The sequence below is a fragment of the Pseudophryne corroboree genome, chromosome 1, assembly GCF_028390025.1.
Source record: "Pseudophryne corroboree isolate aPseCor3 chromosome 1, aPseCor3.hap2, whole genome shotgun sequence".
NCBI lineage: Eukaryota > Metazoa > Chordata > Amphibia > Anura > Myobatrachidae > Pseudophryne > Pseudophryne corroboree.
In genome coordinates this window covers 424,965,804-424,982,305 of record NC_086444.1, presented here as the reverse complement: position 1 = coordinate 424,982,305, position 16,502 = coordinate 424,965,804, and the positions used below count along the sequence as shown (strand labels likewise).

Sequence of the window (16,502 nt, the reverse complement as noted above, 5' to 3'; positions counted from 1 at the left end):
CTTTTGCAGAAGTAGTTGCTGACTTCTGCTCCTGATGGTGTTGTAGGTTTTCTACCTCTTCCCCTCCCTTTTCCTGTGAAAAAATGGGTACTCTTAGCCTTTTTGTACTTGTTGGGCCGAAAGGACTGCATAGTATGAGAATGATATACTTTTTTTAGCCGGTGCAGCTGCCAACGGCAGAAATGCTGACTAGCCAGATGTAGTAGTTGATATCATGGCATCCAGCTTCTCACCAAATAGGGCCTCACCATTGTAGGGGAGCGCCTCAATATTTCTTTTGGATTCTGCGTCAGCATTCCATTGGCGGATCCAGAGTGCTCTGCGGGCTGAAATCACCACAGCAGAGTCCCTTGAGCCCAGTAAGCCAACGTCCTTCATAACCTCCATTAGTAACCTGCAGAATCTTTGATATGACCTAGAATCAGAAGCATATCATCTTTATCGACCATTTCAATATTAACAATCAAGTTGTCTGCCCACTTTTCCACTGCGTTACCTACCCACACAGAAGCAATTGCGGGCCTGAGTAACGTACCCGTAGCAACATAGATGGACTTTAAAGTCGTCTCTAACTTGCGGTCAGCAGGTTCTTTTAACAAAGCTGACCCTGGGGCAGGCAAAATGATTTTCTTCGACAACCTAGAGACTGAGGTGTCTACCATTGGGGGTGACTCCCACTTACGCCTGTCCTCTTCAGGGAAAGGGTACGCTACCCGCAACCTTCTAGGAATAGCAAACTTCTTTTCCGGGTTAGCCCAGGATTCCTCAAAGAATGCGTTTAAGTCCTTAGACGGAGGAAAAGTCACCACCTATTTTTTATTTAATTTAAAATAATCTTTTTCCTCAGGTGCAGGTGTTGTGTCAGTAAATTCTAACGCCTCTTTTATAGCGACTGTCATACATTGAAAGCTCTAAGCCAGTTTGGGTTCTACCCCCCTCAAATCCCCAGTGTCGACCTCAGTGTCGGAATCTGTGTCAGTGTCCCTTTGCATAATTTGAGCCAGGGATCTTTTCTGGCAACTGGAGGGGTCCCGAGTGGATGTTGTAGGTGAGTCAGCAAATAAAGCATCTTCCACAGACTGTCTCCAATGCTTTGTCTGTTCTTCAGACTCAGATAATTTCCTTGCTAGTTTAGGGGGGACAGCTCTAACCTAATGTCTGTCAGAGGGACCCACAGAGAATTGCCAGCCCACACCACGCTCCCTATATGTATTGCATACCATAATATATATATACAACCACAGCGCTTTTATCCAATATGAAGTCCGCAGACCTCAAACTATGTGCTCCCCTCCCCTTCTATAACACCCTGGTGCTTGTATCAGCGATGTGTGAGGAAAAGCAGCGTTCAGGATCAGCGCTCCAGCGTCTCTGTGAGGAGAAATGGCGCCAATTGAGTGTCACTAGCAAATCTAAGGAGAAGGCCCGCCCCATGTAATGGCGCGGTTCAGCCCCAGCAACTACAATATTTATACTGGCAGGGGTATTTACACCAGCGGCTCCCATGTGTGTACTGTTATGCCAGTGAGAGTAAGGATTTTTAACATGTCCCCCAGAGCGACCCCCCCCCCCCTCCCCCCGCACGCTCTGCACCCTGTGCTAAGAGACATGTTTGTGCTGGTACCTTAATGCCACCACAATGACCGGAGAACCCCTCTCTAAAGGTCTCCGGTGAATATTCACCAGCCTTCTGACTTCTGGCTCTGTTAGGGGGTGGCGGCAGTGCTGTGGGAGTGAGCAGCAGCCAGGCAAGGGCTGTGTTCAGTACCCTTCAGGAGCTAATGGTGTCCTGTCAGCGGAAGCAGAGCCATTGAACTAATGGAGAAGTTGGTTCCTACTTCCCCCCCTAAGTCCCACGAAGCAGGGAAGCTGTTGCCAGCAGCTTCCCTGTCAAATAAAAAAACCTAACAAAGTCTTTTCCAGCAGAACTCTGTAGAGCTCCACTAGTGTGCATCCAGTCTCCCGGGCACATTTTCTAAACTGAGGTCTGGAGAAGGGGCATAGAAGGATGAGCCAGTTCACACTGTTAAAAAGTCTTAAAGTGCCGAAGGCTCCTGCGGAACCGTCTATACCCCATGGTACTAAAATGGACCCCAGCAACCTCTAGGACGTAAGAGAAATTTGGATTTTCATGTTCAACAAATTTCATGGGTGTACTGCCACTACACAACATCATGGTAGACATCCAAAGCTTGACTACGCTGTGACCACCAAAAAACTCTGGATGACATGGATCATGTTGCCTGGCGTGCATTGTAATATCCGACTGGCATTATTGGTACAGATAACAAAGTGTGAACCCACAAGTAATATCAGTGTTTGTACATTGCAGCGTGCGATGGCCCACACCAGTCCCATTGCTGACCTAACGGCACAAGGCTCTGCATCTCGTGATGATAGGCAACATGTAGCCTGGAAAAAAACAGGAATGAGACAGCGCTAACTGAGATGTAGCCTGGACCAACGAGTCGAGGTTCCAAATGTTTCAGGCAGATGGATGATTAGAGAAAACCCCACAAGCCAATGGACTCTGTATGCTAAGAAGGGACAGTCCAGGACAGCAGTGGCTCTGGTACGGTGCGGAATGGTTTCAACTGGCACCCATTAGGACCAATAATACATCTGCAAACATCAACATAACCATCCTTGCAGGCCATGCATACACCCAGATGGAGTATACTCTTTCAGCACAACAATGCGCAACAATATAGGTCTGTAACCACCAGATTATGGCTGGACGATCACTTCAGAGCTTGATGTCATGAGTTGGCCGGATTTGAACCCAACAGAACACATGTGGGATGCAGTTTAATGGCAGGGTTTCACCACCGGCGAATATCAGGGAAATGTGACCCACTATACTGTAGGCATCATCTACACAGTACCTCAGAAAGCTCATGGAGTTCATGCCCCGTCAGGTTGCGGCTGCAATATGATCACAGGGACCTATACATTGTTCAGTTTTTCTTGCACATTAGTGTTTATATATCATTCTACACTGAGTGACCAAATAATTTAAACCACCAGATGATTTTACACAAAGAAGCTAGCAGATAATACTGATGTAGGATGTCTGAATCTGTATTAGAATGGAAAGATGAGGGTATGCAGAGACTAATAAAGTATATCGCATGAAATAATGGGTAAATAACACAATCTGACAGACTTTGAATGTGGACTGACGTGGTCTGTTGAATCACGTTTTCAATTATACCATGCGGGTGGTAGAGTGAGGATAGAGAACAGCACGAAAGCATGGATCTTTCTTGCATCATTATGACTCGTCATGCAGTTCATATATTTGGGCTAATATTCCCCAATAAACATACAGACAATTAGTAGGATCCCTGGGGGTTATTCAGACCTGATTACTCTTCTGCGAATTTGCAGAGGTCTGCGATCAGATAGCCGCCATCCAGACAGAGTGAAAGCCTACCCCATGCAAGTCTGTGTACGCCTTGCGAAAATCTTGGCGTTCGCCGGTCAGCTGCAAATCCGTTCGCTACTCACTCACCATCAAATGATTTTTCCAGTCTGTGCATAGCCGAGGACCTACTACTACAGAGCAATAGAACCAGGCTGATCGAGGCCGGAGCCGACGTCACACACTCTCCCTGAAAACGCTTGGCCACGCCTGCGTTTTTCCTGACACTCCCAGAAAACACGCAGTTACCCCCCCCCCCCACCCCCCCCAATGCCGGCATCCTGTCAATCAACTTACGTACGCCTAGCAAACAAAAAAGTTATTGTATTTTTTAGCTGTTTCGGCCTCATGCATGCGTACTACGATCCATAAGCATGCACCTTGGGGTGCTCCCTCTGCTACTTACAATCCGTCTTGGAGGCGGCACTCAGAGTCTGTAGTATTTTAGTGTATTTTATGTTTCACTAAAATACTACAGACTATGGGGTAAATTTACTAAGATGGGAGTTCTATTTAAGATGGGATGTTGCCCGTAGCAACCAATCAGATTCCAGCTATTATCTTCTAGAAGGTGCTAGATAAATGAGAAGAATCTAATTAGTTGCTATTGGCAACATCCCATCTTAAATAGAACTTCCATCTTAGTAAATTTACCCCTATGAGTGCCGCCTCCAAGATGGATTGTGTGTATACATATATATATATATATATATATATATATATACACATACACAATCCATCTTGGAGGTGGCACTCTTAGTCTGTAGTATTCTAGTGAAACATAGAATACACTAAAATACTACAGACTCTGAGCGCCGCCTCCAAGATGGATTGTGTATATATATATATATATATATATATATATATATATATATATATATATATATATCAGGTGATGTGATTAAACTTTTTTTTTTAAAAAGCAGTGAATGCTCAAAAAAAATAAAAATGACAGTATATTTAGAGACGTGGGGGTATATTTACTAAAATTTGTGTTTGTGCCGATTTGATGGGAGTTTAATCTCGATTTTTATGGGACATATTTTACTGCAACCTTTTGAATTCGGGACTTTAGTAAATATATCCCCCGTGGAGTCAAGATTTTGTAACATTGGTATATATATATATTTTTAGTTAAAAAAAAGTTACAATAAATTATTTATACAACCCTATTAACTATAGATATTTTGCATCTCTAACAGGTTCTAATAAACAGAGAGTGCCCTCTACTGTTGAAAGCATTAATTTTACCATTGAAAGTGCAGTCACAGGCGTAAGGGAGACAGGTCAGACAGTCAGCATGCTCAAAATGATTCTCAGATTCCCAGCGCAAATTTACAAGTACAAAAAGAAATGTAAAAATACAAAATTAGATCCTAATTAAGTAGGAATTGCAGCCCTTAGCAAAGCAAATTAGAGCACCTCCTTCCTGCATTTGTGATGTGATGAACATCGCTACTATCGATTGTGATGTTCATCTGCGACGGCAGGCTGAGTAAGCTTGAGCTTCCTCAGGCTTGCCATCGCAGTGCGGCTTGCGAGGCCAAGAAAACTGCATATGCAACGCAGTCCTTGGCATCATCACTCCTGGAAAATGGGGGCAACGCGCCCCCATTTTCTACAATGCTGGTCGCCCCTGGCACTCCCTCCGAACGCCTCTGCCTATCAGGCAGAGGCGTTCGCATCCCTGTGATGCGCTCGCAGGACCTGTTCGGCACATGCACAGAATGGGTCCTGCGAGTGTGCAGGTCCTAACCATCGGAAAACTGCAGTAAGCATCGCATAAATGTTCCTTACTGAATTAGGCTCTTAGTGCAGTAGGGGTTCAGTCAATCCAATAAGGGCACCATGATCCCTGGAGCCACCACAAGGGTCTTTGCTGCAAGATTTTTATGGAACTCTTTACCCTAGGTTGCTCATTATCTTCACCCCAAACCACCCCTTTAACCCCGATGAGGGCCACCCCATGGGGATGATTTGGAGGTTTAGAGAGGTGGCAGGCATAAACAATTGCGACAATAAAATTACTTTGGCCCCAGTTTTTGTCAAAAGAGCTATCATATGTGCACAGTGCTTGTCAGTAGATGCCTCACATCCCACTGATCTTCTGGCATATCCAGGTTGCCACTCTGGAGGTACACGGTTTCCCAAGTTTCAAATATGCCAGACTCCTGGAGATTAATAAATTAGAGCAGCGAATTCGCCAAATTCAATTCATGTAGTGGAGGATTTTCTACGTGAGACACGTTTCATTAATAAAAACACCACTAAAGGTAGATTTGTCCTTTATGTAGAGATGCTCTGTGCAGCTACTGTACGTTGCAAACAACTGCACTTCAGACATAAACAACACAACTTAGGGGCAGATCCAATTAAGTACAAAGTTATGTAGCAGTCCTGTGCAATATATCTTCATGGGAGATTACTGGTATGAAATATTGCTGATTTTTACTTTTCTGTACTGTAATACACAGAATGAGGTGCACCAGCACTTCTCTAAAACGGGTATGGGTCGTTGGGTCGACTCAACTTAGGTCGACAGCCATTAGGTCGACAACTGAAGGTCCACATGAACATTAGGTCGACATGTACTAGGTCGACAGGTGAAAAGGTCGACGTGAGTTTTTGGAAAAAATGTTGGTGTCGTTTCCTTCGTAAAGTGACAGGGAACCCCAATTAGTGCACTGTGTCACCTCGCGTGGCTCACGACTTCGGGCAAGGAGCCTCGCTGCGCTCGGCACAGGTTACCGTTCCCAATTACAGTCCACATGGATCATCAAGTATGAAAAAGTTAAATAATAAAAAAAGGTGAGAAACTCATGTCGACCTTTTGACCTGTTGATCTAGTACATGTCGACCTAATGAACATGTCGACCTTCACTGGTCGACTTAATGACTGTTGACCTAAGCTGTGTTGACCTAACGACCGTATCCCTCTAAAACAGTAAATTCTAGCCTTCTTTCAATTAAATTAGCACAAAACAGAAATAAATGGGATTTATTTATAGTATCTTTGAATGTAAACAATAATGTATACATATCATACATACATAAGGTTTATTATAAACATACCAAAACTGAATACACACATTGCTGGTGTTTCTAGAGATGGCCTAATATATAGGGCGAGAGGGTGTATCACAAAAGCACCATGTGCCCTGGTTGGACACCCACTGTTGTCCTATTCGGCAGGAGGGGTGTATATAATCTTACTTATCTACTATAAGGTTTATGTGAAGTTGCTAAAGAATAGGTTTTGGTAGACTAGTGCTATGCTCAGAGTTATAACTTTATGGAGTACTGTGGATGTTGCGTTAATGGATATATAAAAGGGAGTGGATAGAATAAATAGACATGCCAGTAGATTACAATACATTTATGGTACCTGCCATTGCAGTTTAAGGAGCAGCATTCATAATAAAGATTGCTTGGAGGTCTGCCAACAAGGGAGGTAAAAGGCCTGTAACAGTCGTCAGAAAGGCCTCACCACCTACCACAGCAGCTGGAGTTAACAAATGAAAGCGTAGTTACAACGTGTTTAAACAAGACGATCATTATTATTTATTTAATGCACTTATTTAAAAACAGAACATTTATCAGTACCAAGTCAGTGTGACTTTGCTCTGCACATGCTCAGAAAGCGAATGTACCCCTATGTAGGCTTAAACCCATCTGTACGTTGAGAGGTGGGACAGGAGACGGAAGTAGCATTCTAAAGAACGCCTAGTACAGTGATGCTGTGTTGCGCTGACCTGCAGGAGTACACACAGCCACATTGTGTCCGTTTCCCATCTGCTACAGGAGAGATGCGAATACATGCTGATGAAGACTTAACCAGGCACATGAGCTTGCTGAAGTGGAGGCATACTGGAGATGTGTTCAGCTTTCTATACAGTCATAGAAACGGAGCCATTCACGACAACTGTGACAACTCTGTATCAACCCCACTATGTTTGGCAAAGTATGTAGCTCTCCTAAGTCTTCTCTATAAGGAATAATCTTACCCCAGCACATGCTCCTATGGTTGTGCAGGAATTTATTGAAAAGATCTGCTGGGTTAAAAATATCCCTACACTAAAGCTTTCTCTACCTCTGATGGAAAGAGACTGGGACCCTTTCTATAAATATACATGGAGCTACAATGGAATATATATTTATATAAATAAAATACTGAAGTAGTCCTGTGTAGCCTAGGACAAATGAACTGACACTCTGGAAGGCACCTGGTCAATTCTAGTCCATGAAAGTATATAGGTCCTAATTCAGACCTGATCGCAGCACCAAAATCTTTCTCTAATGAGCTGCTAACTTTGCTGTCCTGCGTTCAGATAGTCGCCACTCCAGGGGGAATGTAAATTTGCTGTGCAAGTGTGCGATCGCATGTGTACGCCGAGCTGCAAAAATCCAGTGTGTGCAGTCTCGACGCAGCCCAGGACTTACTCCTACAGTGCGATGAGAACAGGCTGATCGGGGCTGGAGCAGACATCAGACACCCTTCCTGAAAACGCTTGAGCCCTCCTGCGTTTTTCTGGACACTCCCAATAAACGGTCAGTTACCACCCACAAACAGCCTCTTCCTGTCAATCACCTTGCGAACGCCCGTGCGAACAACATTTTCGCACCATCCTGTCGCTGACTGGCAATGCCCTTGGTTGTTGTCCGACGCACATGTGCATTGCGGTGCATATGCACGCGCAGTTATGACCCGATTGCCTGCTGTGAATCAGGTCCATAGTTTTGCCCATTAGAGAACAATGTTGCTGCTGCGATCAGGTCTGAATTAGGCCCTATATTTTTCCCTTCCTATGAAAGCAAGGTACCAGTACTCACCTTTGTCTCTCTCTTTCTCTCCATAACAAGTACGCCCCATTACCTCCTTAGACTGTCTTATTCTATAACCTTGTTTCATATTTTGTTCGGAACCTACAGGTATAATTTCTACAGAGAAAGACTCATTCAGGTGTGGTTGTTCTTGCTGCTGCCGTTGCTATCTTTTGCCGTATGCAATTGCTATTATACGCTAATATGGGCAGAAGCTAACCCGAGCATAGGGACAACCACTGCCATCGCATCATTCCATCTGATAGCATAAAATTGCTGATTTGTCATTGTAAACCGGGTTATGTTGCGGAGTCTGAGTGCCTCTGAAGACCAGCAGGCTGAGCTGCTCTCTCAGGACGCCGAGGGCTCTCCAGTAGCAGGTAAGATTGCAACTGCTAAATTATGCACGCCCACAAAACAACGTCTGAATGGCCACGACGCGCCTGCATAAACTCGACCACTCCCTGTTCCCACCCCTTAATGCTGTCTTCCTGTCAAATTCCTCGGTGCAACTGCCATTGCAATTCCCTCGCTGAGCGTGTGCACTGTGGTTCAGACGCATGCACAGTAAGAAAACACTGAATGAGGTGCTGGATGCCGCCCAAACTCTGACATTTTATTTTAAAGCAAGAGTCATTTACTAAGCAAAACCATGCCTTGTAAATGACTGCTGCTTTACAAAGACGTCTGAGTTCAGCCGTCATCCCGCACCTCCAGCAAACTCGGATGCTATTACATCCCGCCTTATATTTCTCTTATGTCAAATAAACATTGGTTTATAAATTAAATAAAAGCTTAGCGTTATTCTTCAGTACAAGTTTGTTAATGCATGGGATGTTACGGAACACCTAACTTGTGCTCGTTATGTACAAAAAACAAACGCCTGGTATATATACAGCATCTTTTCCATTTTTAGAGTAGCGGCTGATTTCACGGATGTAGAAGATTTGCGGAGGTCTGGGAAGCAGCAATATTAGTCAAATAAATAATGCATTGTGTTTGCAGCCCACTGTGGTTAACCTTGTGTTCCCTTCTCCCTACATGGCATTATGGCAGCTCTAGGCTAATATCCAGGAAGGAAATGAATGTTATTCTGAGACAGCTGCATAGATTCTCTGGCAGGAAAAGGAAAAGCTCAGCTGGGATGATAGTGGCTGCTTATCAGATACACAAAGAGATGTCTGCATTGTCACCAAGGGTATCTCTGTTTGTACAGAGACGTCTCTTACAGCTTCTTGTTCTCCGCTAAAGGAGCAAGTGTGCGCACTGAAATAAACACTGTAGCTGTCTACAATATATTACAGCAGAGACAGAATCCCAGAAACCATGTTGTCTAGCTTCTATAGCTTTTATCTTGCCTCTGACTGAAAATGCTAAATGCTTGCCAGTGTTCCTGGCTACACAGGGGCTGCTGTGGAGTTGGATCCATATGCATAGCAAACAATGGGGGTAATTCTGAGTTGATCGCAGCAGGATTTTTGTTAGCAGTTGGGCAAAACCATGTGCACTGCAGGGGGACCAGATATAACATGTGCAGAAAGAGTTAGATTTGGGTGGGTTATTTTGTTTCTGTGCAGGGTAAATACTGGCTGCTTTATTTTTACACTGCAATTTAGATTGCAGATTGAACACACCACACCCAAATCTAACTCTCTCTGCACATGTTATATCTGCCTCCCCTGCAGTGCACGGTATCCGTTCACATGGTCGACCATGTTATGGTCGACAGTCATTAGGTCGACCACTATTGGTCGACATTGACATGGTCGACAAGGACACATGGTCGACACATGAAAATGGTCGACACATGAAAGGTCAACACATGAAAAGGTCGACATGAGTTTTTTAACTTTTTTTTCTTTTGGGGAACTTTTCCATACTTTACGATCCAAGTGGACTACGATTGGAACGGTAATCTGTGCCGCGCGAAGCGGTAGCGGAGCGAAGGCACCATGCCCGAAGCATGGCGAGCGAAGCGAGCCATGCGAGGGGACGCGGTGCACTAATTGGGGTTCCCAGTCACTTTACGCAAAAAACGACACCCAAAAAAGTTAAAAAACTCATGTCGACCTTTCACGTGTCGACCATTTTCATGTGTCGACCATGTGTCCATGTCGACCATGTCAATGTCGACCAATAGTGGTCGACCTAATGACTGTCGACCATAACATGGTCGACCATTCATACCGGAACCGCAGTGCACATGGTTTTGCCCAACTGCTAACAAAAATCCTGCTGCGATCAACTCAGAATTACCCCCAATGCACAGAAATTAGCATACTGAGTTTGGGACGTCTCAAAATGGGGATACAGGATCTACATTAATTAGGTCGAGCCCGTATGGTCGACAGGTTGGCATGGACAAAAGGTCGACACTTGAAAAGGTCAACATGAACAAAAGACCGACAGGGTCAAAAGACTGACATGACAATGGTCGACATAAAAAGGGGTGACACCTTTTTTGCATTTTTTGGGGTTAGTGTGGATAGTTTTTTCATCTGGGACCACCACTTGTAGAAACGCGTCCACCCATGGGCTCGCTTCACTGGCCATGCTGCAATTTAGATTTCAGTTTGAACACTCCCCACCCAAATCTCAAGGGGGGTAAACACGTAGCGATGTGTGCATCAATTCTAAGCAATCTGACTACATTACTTACAAAAGAAGAACGCATCTCTCCGTGTGTATGCCCCATAGCGACAGCGATGCGCGGGCCCGCACGTCGCTATAGCTGACTCTAGATTGGCCTGCATACTGTCCCACTGAATGCAGGAGTTGGGAGGTATGATATTGTACACTAAGCAGGCAGCCGTGTAACCTTGCTTTAACCTTACAGGCTGTGTACACTCTAAGACGACATCGCAAACAATGCAATGTCGTCAGCGACGGTACCTGGCATAGTCAAGTGCATACACATTGGTCGATGCGGGCAGTGCCCAACAACAGCGGGGTGGGCAGGGGGGTGGAGCAGGGGCGATTTTGCATTCGGCAGCATGTCCCTCGCTGGCAATATCGCCTGTCGGACAGAGTATGTTGCTTACGCACTTCGTCAGCGACATACAGTAGTACATACACATAGGATGAGAAAATTAACGATGTGTCCGAATCAGCCACATCGTACACAATATTGACTAGTTTGTACGCACCCATAATTATTAAGTAGAAATAATAATTCCTTTAAGCTTAAAGTTTTATTATCTTTGTATTTATTTTTGCTCCATATAAATCTTTTTTTTAGCTCTAACACAACTGTGGAAAAATATATTCCTAACTCCAAAATTACAATTAATTTTCCGATGCTATTCATTTATTCTACTCTTCATGAACATACATATTATAAGTGGAGAGAGACAGTTATATTTGCATTTTACATATTATACTACATAAATAAATAACCTAGAATTTTATTAAAAAAAAAAAACAATCCATAACAGAAACAGAGCACAGTACTTTGTAAATAGCACTATATATGCATACCCAACTAGCAATTACAAGCCACTCCTGCCATTGCCCTGATTCTTAACTAGTCTGAAGCAGGGTAAGGAAGGTATCTTTGTGAGAACAGCACTGGTCTATCGCAATAGCCTAATGGGCCCTACACATTCGAGGACTCGCCGCCGAGCTGCCCGACGGCCGATACGGCAGACAGGCGACCCGGCGGCGACTCCCTCCATCACCGATCCATAGGAGCACAAGCTAACATTGGCTTGCATGCATAAGCGACCCGGCACCAATGATGAACGAGTGCGGGGCCGCGCATCGTTCATCGTTGGTGCCTACACACTGAACGATATGAATGAATTCTCGTTTATTAATGAACAAGAACGTTTATATCGTTCAGTTATATCGCCTAATGTGTAGGGCCTATAACACAGCACCCATAGGCCATTACACACATGGAGCAGCAGTCACTTTCTCAGAAAAGAAGCTGCCATCTGCTGCACCTTCATGTTAGCAGTAACAATAGTGGTAATGCCAGCCTTGATTAAAAGCAAAGCTTGCTCTGTAAATTATTTATAATTACGGATTTTGATGTCACCAGGTCCATGATTTACAGTGTCTGTTTGGGTATACCAGTTTTTATAAAACAGAAGAAAAGGAGTGTTATGGTAGACTTACCATGGTTAACACTCTTTCTGTGAAGTACACAGAGTGGATCTGGATCCAGAGGCACCAACAGGTAAAGCTTTAGCTGTCCCAGGATGCATAGGGGCCTCCTCTATAACCCGCCTCCAGGCACTGTGAGCTCAGTTTTGATAACCAGACCAATGCAGAAGCAGGCAAGAGAGAAGGCAGATGTTAGTCACTTAAGAACACAATCTCACAACAGCAGAAGGTACCAGTGTCTAATGTCATACAAACCCAAAGATGCTAGGTGCGTCAGGGTGGGCGCCCTGTGGAACCCTGTGTACTTCGCAGAAAGAGTGTTAACCATGGTAAGTCTACCATAACACTCCTTTTCTGCAGCAGGGTACACAAGTTTCCATAGGGAAACATCGGGGATGTCCTAAAGCAGTTCCTCAAGGGATGGGACGCGCCTTAGCGGATATGAAAATCCGGCGTCTAAAGGAAGCATCCTGGGAGGTAAAGGTATCAAAGGCATCAGAAACGTGTTCACTGAGGACCATGTAGCCGCCTTGCACAGTTGTTCTGTGGATGCGTCACGGCGGGCCTCACAAGAAGGTCCAACAGACCATGTAGAATGAGCCTTAAATCAAAGCTGGAAGACCAGCTTGCTCATAAGCATGTGCAATCACCAATCTGATCCATCTGGCCAAGGTTTGGTTATTCGCAGGCCAGCCACATATGTGGAATTCAAACAGTACAAAGAGGGCATCAGACCGTCTAATAGAAGCAGTCCTGTCCACATAGACACGGAGAGCCCTAACCACATCTAAAGAGCTCTTTTGCTGATAAATCCGAAGAGATCAACGCCAGGACCACAATCTCTTGGTTCAGGAGAAAAGATGACACCACTTGTGGTAAGTAACCAGGCCTGGTTCGGAGTACCGCCCTGTCATGGTGGAAAATCAGAAAGGGCGGACGACAGCACAAGGCGCTTAAGTCCAAAACCCTTCATACAGAGGCAACAGCCAGTGCAAACAGTACCTTGGCCATGAGCCATTTGAGGTCCACTGATTCAAGAGGTTCAAAAGGAGACTCTTGAAGGCCTTTCAATACAATAGACAGGTCCCATGGAGCCACTGGAGGGACATAGGGAGGCTGAATACGTAGAACACCCGAGCGAATGTATGAACATCAGGGTTAGAGGCAATCTTGCACTGAAACCATACCGACAAGGCATATATATGTACCTTGAGGGAGGCCAAATGAAGACCTAAGTCTAAGCCCCTTTGTAGAAAACCAGAATTCTGGAGGTTTTGAATCTATAGGCGTCATAATTCTTATCAGCACACCTGGTGAAGTAAGAAAGCCAAACCCTGTAATAAATCAGGACAGAGGCTGGTTTGCGGGACTTCAGCATAGTCTGAACATCCGCCTCAGTAAAACCTTTGGCCCTCAGGAGTGATGATTCAAGAGCCACGCCGTCAAAGCCAGTCTGGCCAGGTCCGAGTAGAGACAAGGGCCCTGTATGAGGAGGTCTTGACGCTGAGGAAGTAGGAGGGGACGCTCTGATGATAGACCCTGCAGGTCTGAAAACCAGTGCCGTCTGGGCCACGCAGGAGCGACCAGAATCAGCATTCCTCCTTCTTGCTTGAACTTCTGCAGTACCCTGGGCAGGAGTGACACTGGAGGGAAGATATAAGGCAGCTGAAAGTTCCACAAAACTGCCAGTACGTCCACGAATGCTGTCTGAGGATCCCTGGTTCTTGATCCAAAGATCGGAACCCTGCGATTGTGACGAGACGACATGAGGTCTATGTCTGGTAGACCCCACCGGTCCACCAGGAGTTGAAAGACTTCCGGATGAAGGCCCCACTCTCCGGAGTGAACGTCCTGGCGACTGAGGAAATACGCTTCCCAGTTCAGGACGCCCGGAATGAACACTGCCGATATGGCCAGCAGATGACGTTCCGCCCAACAATGGATTTTTTACACTTCCAACATTGCCATGCGGCTTCGAGTGCCGCCTTGATGGTTTATGTATGCCACCGTGGTGGCGTTGTCTGATGTTAAGTTCAATTAACTTACAGAAAAACAGCAATACCTTAAATGCACAAGTGTTCAGGCCGCTGCGACCATTAAGTGTGTGTGTGTGAAACCCATATCAAATGCGTACACATTGCGTAAGCACGCCGTCACGCTGTAAGCACAAAGTAGCTACACGTGCGGCGGAATACACTTTATAACCCCTAACAGGAAAGGAAATGCGACACCAATTGTATATGTAATGTTGAGGTCCAACCCAGCAACAAATATTTACTTAAAATGTGGTACAACAGAAATACAATCACATAAGAGAAAGGCTACAATCAATGATACATACGTTTGTTCACCTGTGCCACCCGGTTACGGTCCTCAGTCAATCTGCATAGATGACCTTCAGAGAATGCGTCTGACCGGCCAGGAGGCTTGGCTTTCATACAATAGTCCAAAGTGTGAAACAAAGGAAACTGTAATATCTTCATCCATAGGTCAAAGGATTGGTCATTTACAGTACATGAGAGGTCATAGGTGGGTTTGAATAGACTGGGTTCCCGCCGAATATCAAGAGTACAGTAAATACAGTGTGATATTAATATTGTACTCCTGCGCATATCTATGCGCAGGACCGTGCTACTTTCTGCAAACTGCCATCGGAATATTGCCCTTGAAATACTGTACAGCTGGATACCAAACACCATATCCTGTAAAGTTGAATCCCACTGTTATACCTCTAAAGCAAATGTAACTTGCTGGTGTGGTGCGTTTAGGGTATGTGTAAATTATGCACTATGTGGATTAAAATAAGATTTTACTTACCGATAAATCTATTTCTCGTAGTCCGTAGTGGATGCTGGGACTCCGTCAGGACCATGGGGAATAGCGGCTCCGCAGGAGACAGGGCACAAAATTTAAAAGTTTGACCACTAGGTGGTGTGTACTGGCTCCTCCCCCTATGACCCTCCTCCAAGCCTCAGTTAGGATACTGTGCCCGGACGAGCGTACACAATAAGGAAGGATTTTGAATCCCGGGTAAGACTCATACCAGCCACACCAATCACACCGTACAACTTGTGATCTGAACCCAGTTAACAGTATGACAAACGTAGGAGCCTCTGAACAGACGGCTCACAACAATAACAACCCGATTTTTTATTTTTTTTGTAACAATAACTATGTACAAGTATTGCAGACAATCCGCACTTGGGATGGGCGCCCAGCATCCACTACGGACTACGAGAAATAGATTTATCGGTAAGTAAAATCTTATTTTCTCTGACGTCCTAGTGGATGCTGGGACTCCGTCAGGACCATGGGGATTATACCAAAGCTCCCAAACGGGCGGGAGAGTGCGGATGACTCTGCAGCACCGAATGAGAGAACTCCAGGTCCTCCTTAGCCAGGGTATCAAATTTGTAGAATTTTACAAACGTGTTCTCCCCTGACCACGTAGCTGCTCGGCAGAGTTGTAATGCCGAGACCCCTCGGGCAGCCGGCCAAGATGAGCCCACCTTCCTTGTGGAATGGGCCTTGACAGATTTAGGCTGTGGCAGGCCTGCCACAGAATGTGCAAGTTGAATTGTGCTACAAATCCAACGAGCAATCGTCTGCTTAGAAGCAGGAGCACCCAGCTTGTTGGGTGCATACAGTATAAACAGCGAGTCAGATTTTCTGACTCCAGCCGTCCTTGAAATATATATTTTCAATGCTCTGACAACGTCCAGCAACTTGGAATCCTCCAAATCGCTAGTAGCCGCAGGCACCACAATAGGCTGGTTCAGGTGAAACGCTGAAACCACCTTAGGCAGAAAGTGAGGACGCGTCCGCAGTTCTGCTCTGTCCGAATGGAAAATCAGATATGGGCTTTTATACGATAAAGCCGCCAATTCTGACACTCTCCTGGCTGAAGCCAGGGCCAGTAGCATGGTTACTTTCCATGTAAGATATTTCAAATCCACCGATTTGAGTGGCTCAAACCAATGGGATTTGAGAAAAACCAAAACTACATTAAGATCCCACGGTGCCACTGGGGGCACAACCGGGGGCTGTATATGTAGTACTCCTTTTACAAAAGTCTGGACTTCAGGAACTGAAGCCAATTCTTTCTGGAAGAAAATCGACAGGGCCGAAATTTGAACCTTAATGGACCCTA

The 16,502-nt window shown here is 45.2% G+C and overlaps 1 long non-coding RNA gene across 2 annotated transcripts in view; it reads right to left on the bottom strand.

Annotated features, from left to right (window-relative positions):
- LOC134890190 (uncharacterized) overlaps positions 1-16,502 on the bottom strand; it is a 594,901-nt gene that overhangs the window by 567,322 nt on the left and 11,077 nt on the right. For both annotated transcript variants that reach the window (XR_010171333.1, XR_010171331.1), the window contains exon 2: positions 6,810-6,926. This is a non-coding gene — a long non-coding RNA (uncharacterized LOC134890190). The remainder of the gene's footprint in view (positions 1-6,809; positions 6,927-16,502) is intronic.